The 13,882-nt window shown below is 47.3% G+C and overlaps 1 pseudogene; it reads right to left on the reverse strand.

Annotated features, from left to right (window-relative positions):
- Positions 1-28: 28 nt before the first annotated feature.
- On the reverse strand, positions 29-13,640 carry LOC112073859 (cyclin-dependent kinase-like 5; annotated as a pseudogene).
- Between the last annotated feature and the right edge of the window lie 242 nt (positions 13,641-13,882).

Genomic DNA, 13,882 nt, shown 5'->3' on the forward strand with positions numbered 1-13,882 from the left:
CACAGTATCTGGAACTGGGTGTGTGGTATGAACTAAGAATGTCCGTCGATGTTCATGTCAACAATAACAGATGAATGAATGACTCCACAGTAGTTGACACATAGAGTGCTGTCACTGCATGTCTGTGGACAGAGGTAGGAACTAGAACCATCGTTTTTGGTCAGTGTTTCCTCTGCTTCCTAGCTTGTCACATATGGTAAAATAGCATGCGTCAGGATAGAGGGTTATAGTTTACTGGGAGTAGGAGTAGGTGCGGTAGACTGATGCTGCAGCATGGGCGAGGGCACTACAGGAAGAGCTTTCTGAGAGGAGTTATGCTTTAAGTCTATTCTTTGAGTTAAACAGAGGGAAAAGGCCCTTCTTGATGCTGGGATCCTTCCATCGTCGACTCTGTCTGTCTGTATACAGGACACACAGCGCTCCAGTAACGGACAACACACCGGGAAACAGACCACACCTGTGTTGGTCTCTGAATACCCCACACATATACACACATGGTTTAATGTTTATGAAGATGGAAAAGCAGCAGCAATAACAGAAACCCTAGGTAGCTACAATCTCCCTCCCTTTCTCTCTCTCTCTCTCTCTCTCTCTCTCTCTCTCTCTCTCTCTCTCTCTCTCTCTCTCTCTCCGTCGCGCCTCTCTCTCTCCTTCTCACTCTCTCGTGCCTCTCTCTCTCCTCTCTCCGTCGCTCTCTCTCTCTCTCCTTCTCTCTCTCCCTCCCTCCCTCCTCTCTCTCTCTCCCTCTCTTCTCTCTTCTTCTCTCCCTCTCTCCGCTCTGTTCTCTCCACTCTCTCTCTCTCCCTCCCTCTCTCTCTTTCTCTCTCTCTCCCCCTCTCTCTCTCTCCCCTCTCTCTCTCTCTCCCTCCCTCCCTCTCTCTCTCTCTCCCGCTCTCTCTCCCTCCCTCTCTCTCTCCCTCCCTCTCCTTCCCGCTCTCTCTCTCTCTCCTTTACTCAGGAGTTTACTCATTATAACTGAAATGATGCTAGACAGTAACGATAGGAGTATATAAATATATGAATGTATGTATGTAATGTTGTAATTCAATCCAACATGTAAAGCTGTAAACCTGTGCGTTAATCAGATGCCATGTCTATGTGTGACTGAGAGGGGAACCTCACGGTATTGGTCGGTTTCTTCTTCTTCTTCTTCATCGATCTAAGAAGCCCTGTTTCTCCTTCTCTTGGCCGGGCTCTGGTGGTTCATCACCATTGCCTCTGCAGTACTCCTGAAGTTGCCGGGACACAAGATTTGTTAGCTCGCTGAGCTAAAGCCTAGACATACCTCAGGGAGATTGCTCATCCCACGCTCAACAGGAGTCAATCTCATTCGTTCGTTCGTTCGTTCATTCATTGTTGAATCATATCCAGTGATTGACAGCTCACCAGTCAAAGCAGTCTGGCGTTTGGAGTGGTTGTTCATGACACCTGGTCCACTGGCACCGGCGGTCCTCTGCTCTCCCTCTGAGCCCCAACATCATGGAAGACGAGGAGTTGTCTGGCCTGGGAGACGGCACTGCAACACAACACACAAGAGAAGAAGAAACTTTCAGAGAAGGGAAGAGACAGTCCCCATCCTTCTCTCAATTCAATTCAATTCAATTCAATTGACTTTATTGACATGGCAAGTTATTATTACTTACATTGTCAAGTATACATATCGAAAAATTAAATAAAATATATATGTATATATATACCACAAAATATATATATATTTATATATAAATAAATGGTGGGACTAACAGTAATAATAATAGTAGTAGTGGACATGGGATTACCATTAATAACAGCTACAACAACAATATTAACAACACAATACATTAAAGCAACAGTTAGTAACCAGTGTCAACATGACTGAGAAGACCACATGAACTGTGTACGAAAGACAAAACAAAACTAAGCTAAATGGGAAATATTATCAACGTTACTTTGCATTTTTCACTGGCGTCCCTCAGGCTGTGCAGGAGGACACATATTTGGCTGCCAAAACTGCACATTTTGGCTTTTCACCAACAAATATTTGAATTTTTCTTTCATCTTTTATAGTTTCAAATTCTTTGTATTGAATTATAATTTGGGAAAGAAATATGCTCTTAGGTCTGAGTATTTGTCACAGTGTAGTAGGAAATGCACTTCTGTCTCTACCTCTCTCTCTCTCTCCTCTCTCTCTCTCTCTCTCTCTCTCTCTCTCTCTCTCTCTCTACATCTCTCTCTCACATCTCTCTAGCTCTCTCTCTTGGTAACTATGTTTCTCTCTCTTGATCTCACTCTCTCTTGTTCTCTCTCTCTCTCTATCTCTCTCTATAGTGCACGTACCCTCTGTAGAAGCTTCCTACCCGTCTGGGCATGGAGTCACTGAAGATCATTGCGGTTCTCCTTGGAGGAGACTGGGTCCTCGGGGTGGGGCCATGGTACATCCCCACTGGTACCTACAAGACATCACAAACAAAGCAGAGTTGAACAGAACACAGAGAAAGACTATGTTGAGTCACGCTTATTGATCCCATTATCTTAATGCTATAGCAAGATGTAACATGAGCTCCTTTGACACCCTGGTATCTCACTCCTACATCCTTATCATAGTGTTTCACACTCTTATATCTCACTCCTACATCCTTATCATAGTGTTTCACACTCTGATATCTCACTCCTACATCCTTATCATAGTGTTTCACACTCTGATATCTCACTCCTACATCCTTAGCATAGTGTTTCACACTCTGATATCTCACTCCTACATCCTTATCATAGTGTTTCACACTCTGATATCTCACCCCTACATCCTTATCATAGTGTTTCACACTCTGATATCTCACTCCTACATCCTTATCATAGTGTTTCACACCCTGATATTCTCACTCCTACATCCTTATCATAGTGTTTCACACCCTGATATCTCACTCCTACATCCTTATCATAGTGTTTCACACCCTGATATTCTCACTCCTACATCCTTATCATAGTGTTTCACACCCTGATATCTCACTCCTACATCCTTATCATAGTGTTTCACACCCTGATATCTCACTCCTACATTCCTTATCATAGTGTTTCACACCCTGGTATCTCACTCCTACATCCTTATCATAGTGTTTCACACCCTGATATCTCACTCCTACATCCTTATCATAGTGTTTCACACCCTGATATCTCACTCCTACATCTTATCATAGTGTTTCACACCCTGATATCTCACTCCTACATCCTTATCATAGTGTTTCACACCCTGGTATCTCACTCCTACATCCATATCATAGTGTTTCACACCCTGATATCTCACTCCTACATCCTTATCATAGTGTTTCACACCCTGTCTTCCCTCGTCATTTTCCCAAAGATGATATCTCACTCCTACATCCTTATCATAGTATATCTAAGCAATAAGGCCCGAGGAGGTGTGGTATATGCCAAATACCACAGCTAAGGGTTGCTCATGCTCTTACGCACAACACCACGCAGAGTGCCTGGACACAGCCGTTAGCCGTGGTATAGTGGCCATATACCACAAACCCCCGAGGTGCCTTATTGCTATTATACACTGGTTACCAATGTAATTAGAGCAGTAAAAATTAATGTTTTGTCATACCCGTGGTATACGGTCTGATATACCACGGCTGTCAGCCAATCAGCATTCAGGGCTGGAACCACCCAGTTTATAATTGCCATTAAACCCATTCAGGTCCGTGCCGCCACGTTTAGCAGCTCAGTGAGAGACATACTGCTCAGTGAGAGACATACTGCTGATAAAACAGTGCTAGAAGCAGTCAGATACCAGACAGTAAGTGGTGAAATCAGCCTGTGATGAACAACAGAAAAAGCTATGGACCTCGTTCTTAGCAGGGCGTTGTGAGTGAAAGGAGGCCGGGTTGTCTCGCGTGGAGTCTTTAATCTGGGGTCGGGGGTGAGAGGTCACCACCTCTTTAGAAGACGGCTCACTCTGTAGACCAGATGGACAGACAGACAGACAGACAGACAGACAGACAGACAGACAGACAGACAGACAGACAGACAGACACAGACAGACAGACAGACAGACCGACAGATAGACCGACAGATAGACAGATATAGCATGTGAGGCAGACAGTACGAAGTAGGAGTGTGTGTGTGTGAGAGAGAGAGATCAGGAGAGAGACAGCAATAATGAGAGTTAGGCCAGATACTGTAGCTACGATTCTGCCTCAAAGAGAGATACACAGACACACATATGCACATACACRCACACACACATACACACACTGCTGTCAGTCAATTATTGACACTGACCCTGGTCGTGTCTTCAGTGCAGTCCTCTCTGGACGATCCAACAGAGTGTCCTACGGAGTGTCTGGTGAGGGTGCGGTGCTGAAGCTGGGGGGAGAGCATCTGCAGACTGCTAGCCCTGGTGGGCAACCCCTGGCCCACCATTAAGCCCCCCTCACTACCCCCTCCACCCCCACCTACGTGGGACCTGTGGCGCTCACTCCTCCTCACGTACATGGAGTGGCGGTGAGGCCKYTGCTGGGAAGAGAAGGGACTGGTGTAGCCCAGGCCGTAGGGGTAGGACTCATGGGGGGAGGCCAGGGTGTGAGCTCCGTGGTTCCCCCCACCATCCCCTTCTCCACCTGGGTCAAGAAGCTCCGGGCCCGGGGCCAAGGCCTCCTCTGGAGCTTTGTGTCTGGAAGAGGAGGCGCGTCGGCAGGATGAGTCCAGGGTGGAGCTCTCCAGGCGGGGGTTGTTGCCGCGGGACGAGGGGCTGTGGCCGGAGGAGTGGCCGGTGTGGCTGGATGTGAGGCCAGAAGTGTTGGCCTTCGCTGTGCGGGGCCTGGGACTTCAACCAGTGGACGGCGTTTGGCCAGAAGTGTGGCGTTCGCTGTGCGGGGCCTGGGGACTTCCAGTGGGGCGGACGGCCAGAGTGTGGCGTTCGCGTGGCGGGGGGGCCTGGGGACTTCCAGGGGGGCGTGGCCAGAAGAGTGCCGTTTCGCTGTGGCGGGGGGACCTGGGGGACTTCCAGGGGGGCGTGGCCAGAGAGTGTGGCGTTCGCTGTGGCGGACCTGGGGAACTTTCCAGGGGGCGTTGAGGTTCAGGTCCAGGCAGCTGAAATTAACATATAGACTGACCTCACCTATGAGTACAAACAACACACATATTTTACTACCATCAGACCTAAATAAAACGAATTCTCAACGAGAATACCAATTTCAGATTCTGCCTTCAGGGGGACCTACACATTTCCAAATACACACCATCACCAAGACTACACAAAATCAAAAGCTAGCATCCCTTCAATTTGGAGACAAAGATTTCAACATTCGTTCAGTAACTACAGTTCCCTAGTCTACAGTCTCTCGTAGGTTAACCACACGTCCCTGTACATCTACGCTCATCTCTCTCTCGGTCTCTGAAGGTAACCATTCCCTGACAGCTCTCTCTCAGTTACTCCCTGCGTCCTCTCTCGGTACGTCTAGACTCTTGGTAACCAGCCCTGACAGCTCTCTCTTCTCTAGGTTAACCTCCCTGACAGTCCTCTCTCTGTAACCTTCCAGGAGTCTCCTCTCTAGTTAACCATTCCCCTGACAGCTCTCTCTCTCTAGGTTAACCATTCCCTGACAGCTCTCTCTCTCTCTAGGTTAACCGTTCCCTGACACCTCTCTCTCTCTCTAGGTTAACCGTTCCCTGACAGCTCTCTCTCTAGGTTAACCGTTCCCTAGAGCTCTCTCTCTCTAGGTTAACCGTCCCTGACAGCCTCTTCTCTCTAGGTTAACCATTCCCTGACAGCTTTCTCTCTAGTTAACCAGCCCCTGACAGCTCTCTCTTCTCTAGGTTAACCGTCCCTGACAGCTCTCACTCTCTCTCTAGGTTAACCGTCCCCTGACAGCTCTCTCTTTTCTAGGTTAACCATTCCCTGACAGCGCTCTCTCTCTTCTAGGTTAACAGTCCCTGACAGCTCTCTCTTTCTCTAGGTTAACCATTTCCCTGACAGCTCTCTCTCTCTCTAGGTTAACCAGCCCCTGACAGCTCTCTTCTCTCCTTCTAGGTTAACCGTCCCTGACACCTCTCTCTCTCTCTAGGTTAACCGTTCCGTGACAGCTCTCTCTCTCTAGGTTAACCATTCCCTAACAGCTCTCTCTCTAGGTTAACCATACCCTTACAGCTCTCTCTCTCTAGGTTAACCATTCCCTGACAGCTCTCTCTGTCTAGGTTAACCATTTCCTGTCAGCTCTCTCTCTAGGTTAACCATTTCCTGACACGCTCTCTCTCTCTCTCTCTCTAGGTTAACCATTTCCTGACAGCTCTCTCTGTCTAGTTTAACCATTTCCTGTCAGCTCTCTCTCTAGTTAACAATTTCCTGACAGCTCTCTCTCTCTATTTACCTGGCCAGGGAGAAGAAGCGGGCGGAGATTCCAGGGGTTGCCGTAGGGTCATCGGGGTGCACGCCCCTCACCCCATCTCCAAGGTTACCACCCACAGACTTGGCATTGTTGCTCAGGGCGCTGTGGCTCTTGGACAGGCTCAGGTAGGAGCTGGAACTCTTGGAGGAGCTGTGGGTGGAGTCTATGTTGTGTCCACCATGGCGGCCATGTTGTTTCTCCATGGTATTGGTCTTGCCCTCCAGAAAGGAAGAGTGTCGTCCCTGCCCTACTGGAAATGTTCAAATGTAAAAAATGGGCTGGCAATGCATTTATAAGTAGTCTTGCCTGAGACAGAACGGCCCATAGGGCCATAAGGCAGCTTTATGTTCAAGTATACCCCCTGGACAGGATTCTAGTCTAGAGCATTTTTCATTTGAAGTATTAAGGAAGTGGTATGTATTAATCTTATGTGAATGTTTCAGTAGGGTGACCCCGGACCTTGCTGTTGCTGCAGCTGAGAGCGGGAGGTGGACTTCACGTACATGGCTCCAGGGCCCTGCTGGTCAGGTGCCTTGGCCCCTGGGGGCCCAACACCAACCAGGTTGAAGTCAAACTGTGTCGTGCCCTTTAAAATAAAGAGAAGACAAGAGAAGATAAAATAAGACAAGATAATGACTTTATTGTCCCCAACCACGGGAAAATGTTGTTTTCAGCCTTGTGCATTTATATGAAAATACATGCCAAGAATAAACACAGGTCAAGACATAGACAGTTGGAGAAACAAACTAAATGAATACAATGTATGTAAACAAGTGTAGTTTGGTCCATAAGGAGCTGAATAAGTCAATGAAAGTAGAGKTCCTGACGTTGTTTACCTTGGTGTCCTTGGGGCTGAGCAGGTGTGGCATGTTGTTGTTGACCAAGTCCTTACTACAGGTGATGGAGCGGTTGAGGGTCTGGGTCATGTAAGCCTTGGGGTGGAGGGTGGGGCTCAGGCTGGACGACACAGGCTTGTTGCCGTTCAGGAAGCTGTCGTTGCCTAGGTGAAGGTCGCCATGGCGAGGTAGGCTGGAACATTCCTTACTGTTAGAGTGACGGTGACCCGAGCTCTTACTGCCGTGGCTTCTGTTTGGTGGAGGGGAGGGAGGGAGAGAGAGAGAGAGAAGGATGGAGGGAGGTATTAAGATCGAAAGATATTGAGATTGAGAGGTAAGGTACAGGTATAGGTAATCTATAGATCTAAGTAGCTTATTTTATCTGTGCTAGAACAACATAGCCAGATGTGAAACCATGCAGTGTCCATCAACCTATACAGACCACATTCAGTATCCAGAACCTAACCAGACCCCTATGCACACAAGTTATCCAGAACCTAACCAGACACATGCAGTATCCAGCAACCTAACCAGACCACGTTGTTAGTATCAGTGCAGTGCTGACCTGGTGGGCACGGGGTTCTGACAACAAAACAACATCAACATCAACACAACAACCTCCTACAGTGCTGACCTGGTGGCCACGGGGTGTCTGACAACAAACAACAACATGCAACACATCAACACCAACAACCTCCTACAGTGCTGACCTGGTGGCCACGGGGTTCTGACAACAACAACAACATCAACATCAACACCAACAACCTCCTACAGTGCTGACCTGGTGGCCACGGGGTTCTGACAACAACAACAATCAATCAACAACCAACAACCTCCACAGTGCTGACTGGTGGCCACGGGTTTCTGACAACAAACAACATCAACACCAACAACCTCCTATCAGTGCTGACCTGGTGGCCACGGGGTTGACAAAACAACATCAACATCAACACAAACAACCTCCTACAGTGCTGACCTGGTGGCCACGGGGTTGAACAACAACATACAACATCAACATCAACAACACCTCCTACAGTGCTGACCTGGTGGCCACGGGGTTCTGACAACAACAACAACATCAACACATCAACAAACCAACACCTCCTACAGTGCTGACCTGGTGGCCACGGGGTTCTGACAACAACAACAACATCAACACAACACCACAACTCCTACAGTGCTGACCTGGTGGCCACGGGGTTCTGACAACAACAACACAACAACAACACACCAACAACCTCCTACAGTGCTGACCTGGTGGCCACGGGGTTCTGACAACAACAACAACATCAAACAACAACAACACCAACAACCTCCTACAGTGCTGACTGGTGGCCACGGGTTCTGACAACAACACAACAACATCAACAAATAACCCAACATCAACACCAACAACCCCTACAGTGCTGACCTGGTGGCCACGGGTTCTGACAACAACAACAACAACAAACAACACCAACAACCCCCTACAGTGCTGACCTGGTGGGCACGGGGTTCTGACAACAAAAACAACAACAACAACACCACACAACCCCCTACAGTGCTGATCTGGTGGCCACGGGGTTCTGACAACAACAACAACAACAACAAACAACAACCTCCTACAGTGCTGATCTGGTGGCACGGGGTTCTGACAACAACAACAACAACAACACACCAACAACCCCTACGTGCTGATCTGGTGGCCACGGGGTTCTGAACAACACACAACAACAACAACACAACAACCTCCTACAGTGCTGACCTGGTGGCCACGGGGTTCTGACAACAACAACAACAACAACAAACACCAACACCTCCTACAGTGCTGACCTGGTGGCACGGGGTTCTGACACACAAAACAACAACAACAACACACAACCCAACACTCCTACAGTGCTGACCTGGTGGCCACGGGGTTCTGACAACAACAACACAACAACATCAACATCAACACCAACAACCTCCTACAGTGCTGACCTGGTGGCCACGGGGTTCTGACAACAACAACAACAACATCAACATCAACCCAACAACCCCTACAGTGCTGACCTGGTGGCCCGGGTTTGACAACAACAAAAACATCAACATCACACCAACAATCCTCTACAGTGCTGACCTGGTGGCCACGGGTTCTGACAAAAAACAACAACAACAACACCAACAACCTCCTACAGTGCTGACCTGGTGGGCACGGTGTTCTCCATGTGGCTGTGGGCTTCCTCTTGAGGAGCGTGGGGGTTAGGGGAGGGTGGGCTGGGCGGGCTGCTCCAGGAGCGGAGGGGCTGGAAGGCTGGGTGTTCAGACTCTGTTCTGTCAGGTAGCGGTCAGAAGGGACCAGCAACAACAGGTTCTAGAGAGAGGAGGAGACAGACACAGGGGTTTTAGGACACACTTCTTTATTACAGTTTGACAATAAAACAGGTCAATCACTAAACTCTATCCATATATATATAATAGGTATATGTTACAAGTCAAAAGTTTGGACCACCCTACTCATTCAGGGTTTTTTCTGTATTTTTACTATTTTCTACATTGTAGAATAATAGTGAAGACATCAAACTATGAAACAACACATATGGAATCATGTAGTTACACAAATCAGTTTTGCTCACTCTTGGCATTCTCTCAACCAGCTTCATGAGGTGGTCACCTGGAATTCTTTAAATTAACAGGTGTGCTTGTTAAAAGTTAATTTGTGGAATTTTTTCCCTTCTTAATGCGTTTGAGCCAATCAGTTGTGTGTTGTGAGAAGGTAGGGGTGGTATCAGAAGATAGACCTATTTCGTAAAATATCAAGTTCATATTATGCAAGAACGGCTCAAATAAGCAAAGAGAAACGACAGTCATCATTACTTTAAGACATCAAGGTCGGTCAATCTAGAAAATTTCAAGAACTTTTAAAAAGTTTCTTCAAGTGCAGTCGCAAAAACAATCAAGCGCTATGATGAAACTGGCTCTCATGAGGACCGCCACAGGAAGGAGACCAGAGTTACCTCTGCTGCAGAGGAAGTTCATTAGAGTGACAAGCCTCAGAAATCGGCAATTAACTGCACTCAGATTGCAGCCCAAATAAATGCTTCACAGAGTTCAAGTAACAGACATCATTCAACATCAACTGATCAGAGACCACTTCTAAAGGACACCAATAATAATAAGAGACTTGCTTGGGCCAAGAAACATGAGCAATGGTGTAAATCTGTCCTTTGGTCTGATGAGTCCAAATTTGAGATTTTTGGTTCTAACTGCTGTGTCTTTGTGAGAAGCAGAGTAGGTGAACAGATGATCTCAGCATGTGTGGTTCCCACTGTGAAGCATGGAGGAGGAGGTGTGATGGTGCTTTGCTGGTGACACTGGCATTGATTTATTTAGAATTCAAGGCACACTTAATCAGCATGGCTACCACATAATTCTGCAGCAATACGCCATCCCAGGCTGTGTAAGGGCTATTTGACCAAGAAGGAGAGTGATGGAGTGCTGCATCAGATGACCTGGACTCCACAATCACCAAACCTCAATCCAATTGAGATGGTTTGGGATGAGTTGGACCGCAGAATGAAGGAAAAGCAGCTCAGCATATGTGGGAAYTCTTTCAAGACTATTGGGACAGCATTCCAGGTGACTACCTCATGAAGCTGGTTGAGAGACCAGCTGTTCCCGGAAGACTGTGTGATCATGCTCTCCGCAGTCGATGAGTAAGACCTTTAAACAGGTCAACATTCACAAGGCCGCAGGGCCAGATGGATTACCAGGACGGGTACTACTAGCATGCGCTGACAAACTGGCAAGTATCTACACTGACATTTCAACCTCTCCCTGTCCGAGTCTGTAATACCAACTTGTTTTAAGCAGACCACCATAGACCCTGTGTCCAAGAACACTAAGGTAACCTGTCTGTAGCCATGAAGTGCTTTGAAAGGATGATCATGGCTCACATCAACACCATTATCTCAGAAACCCTAGACCCACTCCAATTTGCATACCGCACCAACAGATCCACAGATGATGCAATCTCTATTACACTCCACACTGCCCTTTCACACCTGGACAAAAGGAACACCTATGTGAGAATGCTAGTCATTGACTACAGCTCAGTGTTCAACACCATAGTGCCCACGAAGCTCATCAATWAGCTAAGGGCCCTGGRACTAAACACCTCCCTCTGCAACTGGATCCTGGACTTCCTGACGGGCCCCCCCCCAGGTGGTAAGGGTAGGTAGCAACACATCCGCTACGTTGATCCTCAACACGGGGGCCCCTCAGTGGTGCGTGCTCGGTCCCTTCCTGTACTCCCTGTTCACTCATGACTGCACGGCCAGGCACGACTCCAACACCATCATTAAGTTTGCTGAGTACACAACAGTGGTAGGCCTGATCACCGACAACAACGAGACAGCCTGTAGGGAGGTCAGAGACCTGTCCGTGTGGTGCCAGAACAACAACCTCTCCCTGAACTTGATCAAGACCAAGGAGATGATTGTGGACTACAGGAAAAAGAGGACCGCTCACGCCCCGATTCTCATCGACGGGACTGTAGTGGAGCAAGTTGAGAGCTTCAAGTTCCTTGGTGTCCACATCACTGGGGCAAAGCTTCCTGCCATCCAGGACCTCTATACCAGGCGGAGTCAGAGGAAGGCCCTAAATTTCTCAAAGACTCCAGCCTCCCTAGTCATAGACTGTTTAACTACATGTACATATTACCTCCATTACCTCGACTAACCGGTGCCCCTGCACATTGACTCTGTACCGGTACCCCCTGTAGATTGCCTCGCTATTGTTATTTTACTGCTGCTATTTAATTATTTGTTACTTTATTTATTTTTTTATTTGTTTTTAGGTATTTTTTTTTAAACGGCATGGTTTGTTAAGGGCTGGTAAGTAAGCATTTCACTGTAAGGTCTACTACACCTGTTGAATTCGGCACATGTGACAAATACAATTTGATTTGATTTGATTTGAAATGCAGAAAAACCCTTGAATGAGTAGGTGTGTCCAAACTTTAGACTGGTACTGTATATATAATCCAAAGTTTATTTTATTATCATTAAACTATAGTTCAAGTTCATATATATTGTTTTGTAAATACAGTGAAGCACATTTACATTTGATTAATTTAACAGACACTCTTATCTAGAGCAACTTACAGTAGTGAGTACATACATTTTCATAGTGGTCCTCAGTGGGAATCGAAGCCACAACCCTGGCGTTGAAAGCGCCTTGCTCTACTAACTGAGCTACAGCATTCTTAACGCAGATCTCTACATTTGCTGTATAGAAACAGCCCATAATAAAAACCACAAGACCGTGGTGGCTTTTCACCATGTCGATCCAGAGACAGAGAGATGGGTGGGAGGGTTTATCACACCATTCATCTCCTGAGGAGAGTGTGATGTACTGGAGGCCTAGCTAACAGCAGAGTACTGACTGACCCACAGCTTTACTCATAGAATATACACACTAAGGCTAACAGCAGAGTACGGACTGCCACAGCTTTACTCATAGAATACACTAGCTACAGCAGAGTACTGACTGACCCACAGCTTTACTCATAGACATACACTAGCTAACAGCAGATTACTGACTGACCCACAGCTTTACTCATAGATCATACACTAGCTAACAGCAGAGTACTGACTGACCCACAGCTTTACTCATAGATATACACTAGCTAAACAGCAGAGTACTGACTGACCACAGCTTTAGTCATAGATATACACTAGCTACAGCAGAGTACTGACTGACCCACAGCTTTACTCATAGACATACACTAGCTAACAGCAGAGTACGACTGACCCACAGCTTTACTCATAGACATACACTAGCTACAGCAGAGGACTGGACTGACCCACAGCGCTTTACTCATAGACATACACTAGCTACAGCAGAGTACTGACTGACCCACAGCTTTACTCATAGCAACACTAGTCTAGTTTGAGGCCTGCTGGACCCAGAATACCTCCCATTAGCAAGACTAGTCTACTTTGAGCCTGCTGGACCCAGAATACTCCCATTAGCAGAACTAGTATAGTTTGAGCCTGCAGAATCCAGAATACCTTCTATTAGCAGGACTAGTCTAGTTTGAGGCCTTCTGGACCCAGAATATCTCCCATTAGCAGGACTAGTCTAGTTTGAGCCTTCTGGACCCAGAATACCTCCCATTAGCAGGACTAGTCTAGTTTGAGCCTGGAGGACCCAGAATACCTTCTATTAGCAGGACTATCTAGTTTGAGCCTGAGGACCAGAATGCACTAATACTGGCAATACCTTGTGTGGTGTGTGTGTGTGTGTGTGTGTGTGTGTTGTGTGTGTGTGTGTGTGTGTGTGTGTGTGTTGTGTGTGTGTGTGTGTGTGTGTGTGTGTGTGTTGTGTGTGTTACCTTCATCAGATCCAGCATTGAGGCCACTCAGGATGGCCAGGTACCTCCGCTCCAGGGATGTAGGGTGATTCACTGAGGGAACTGCTGACACACGTAACACACACACACACAACACACACACACACACACACACACACACACACACACACACACACACACGTACACACACACACACACACGTACAACACACACCACACACATCACACACCACACGTACACACACACACACACACGTACACAGCACACAACACACGTACACACACACACACACTACAGCTGTGAGGTTTCAGAGTGCAGTGTCTATGTTGAGATTCAGATGGTCT

The sequence above is a fragment of the Salvelinus sp. IW2-2015 genome, unplaced genomic scaffold, assembly GCF_002910315.2.
Source record: "Salvelinus sp. IW2-2015 unplaced genomic scaffold, ASM291031v2 Un_scaffold2395, whole genome shotgun sequence".
NCBI lineage: Eukaryota > Metazoa > Chordata > Actinopteri > Salmoniformes > Salmonidae > Salvelinus > Salvelinus sp. IW2-2015.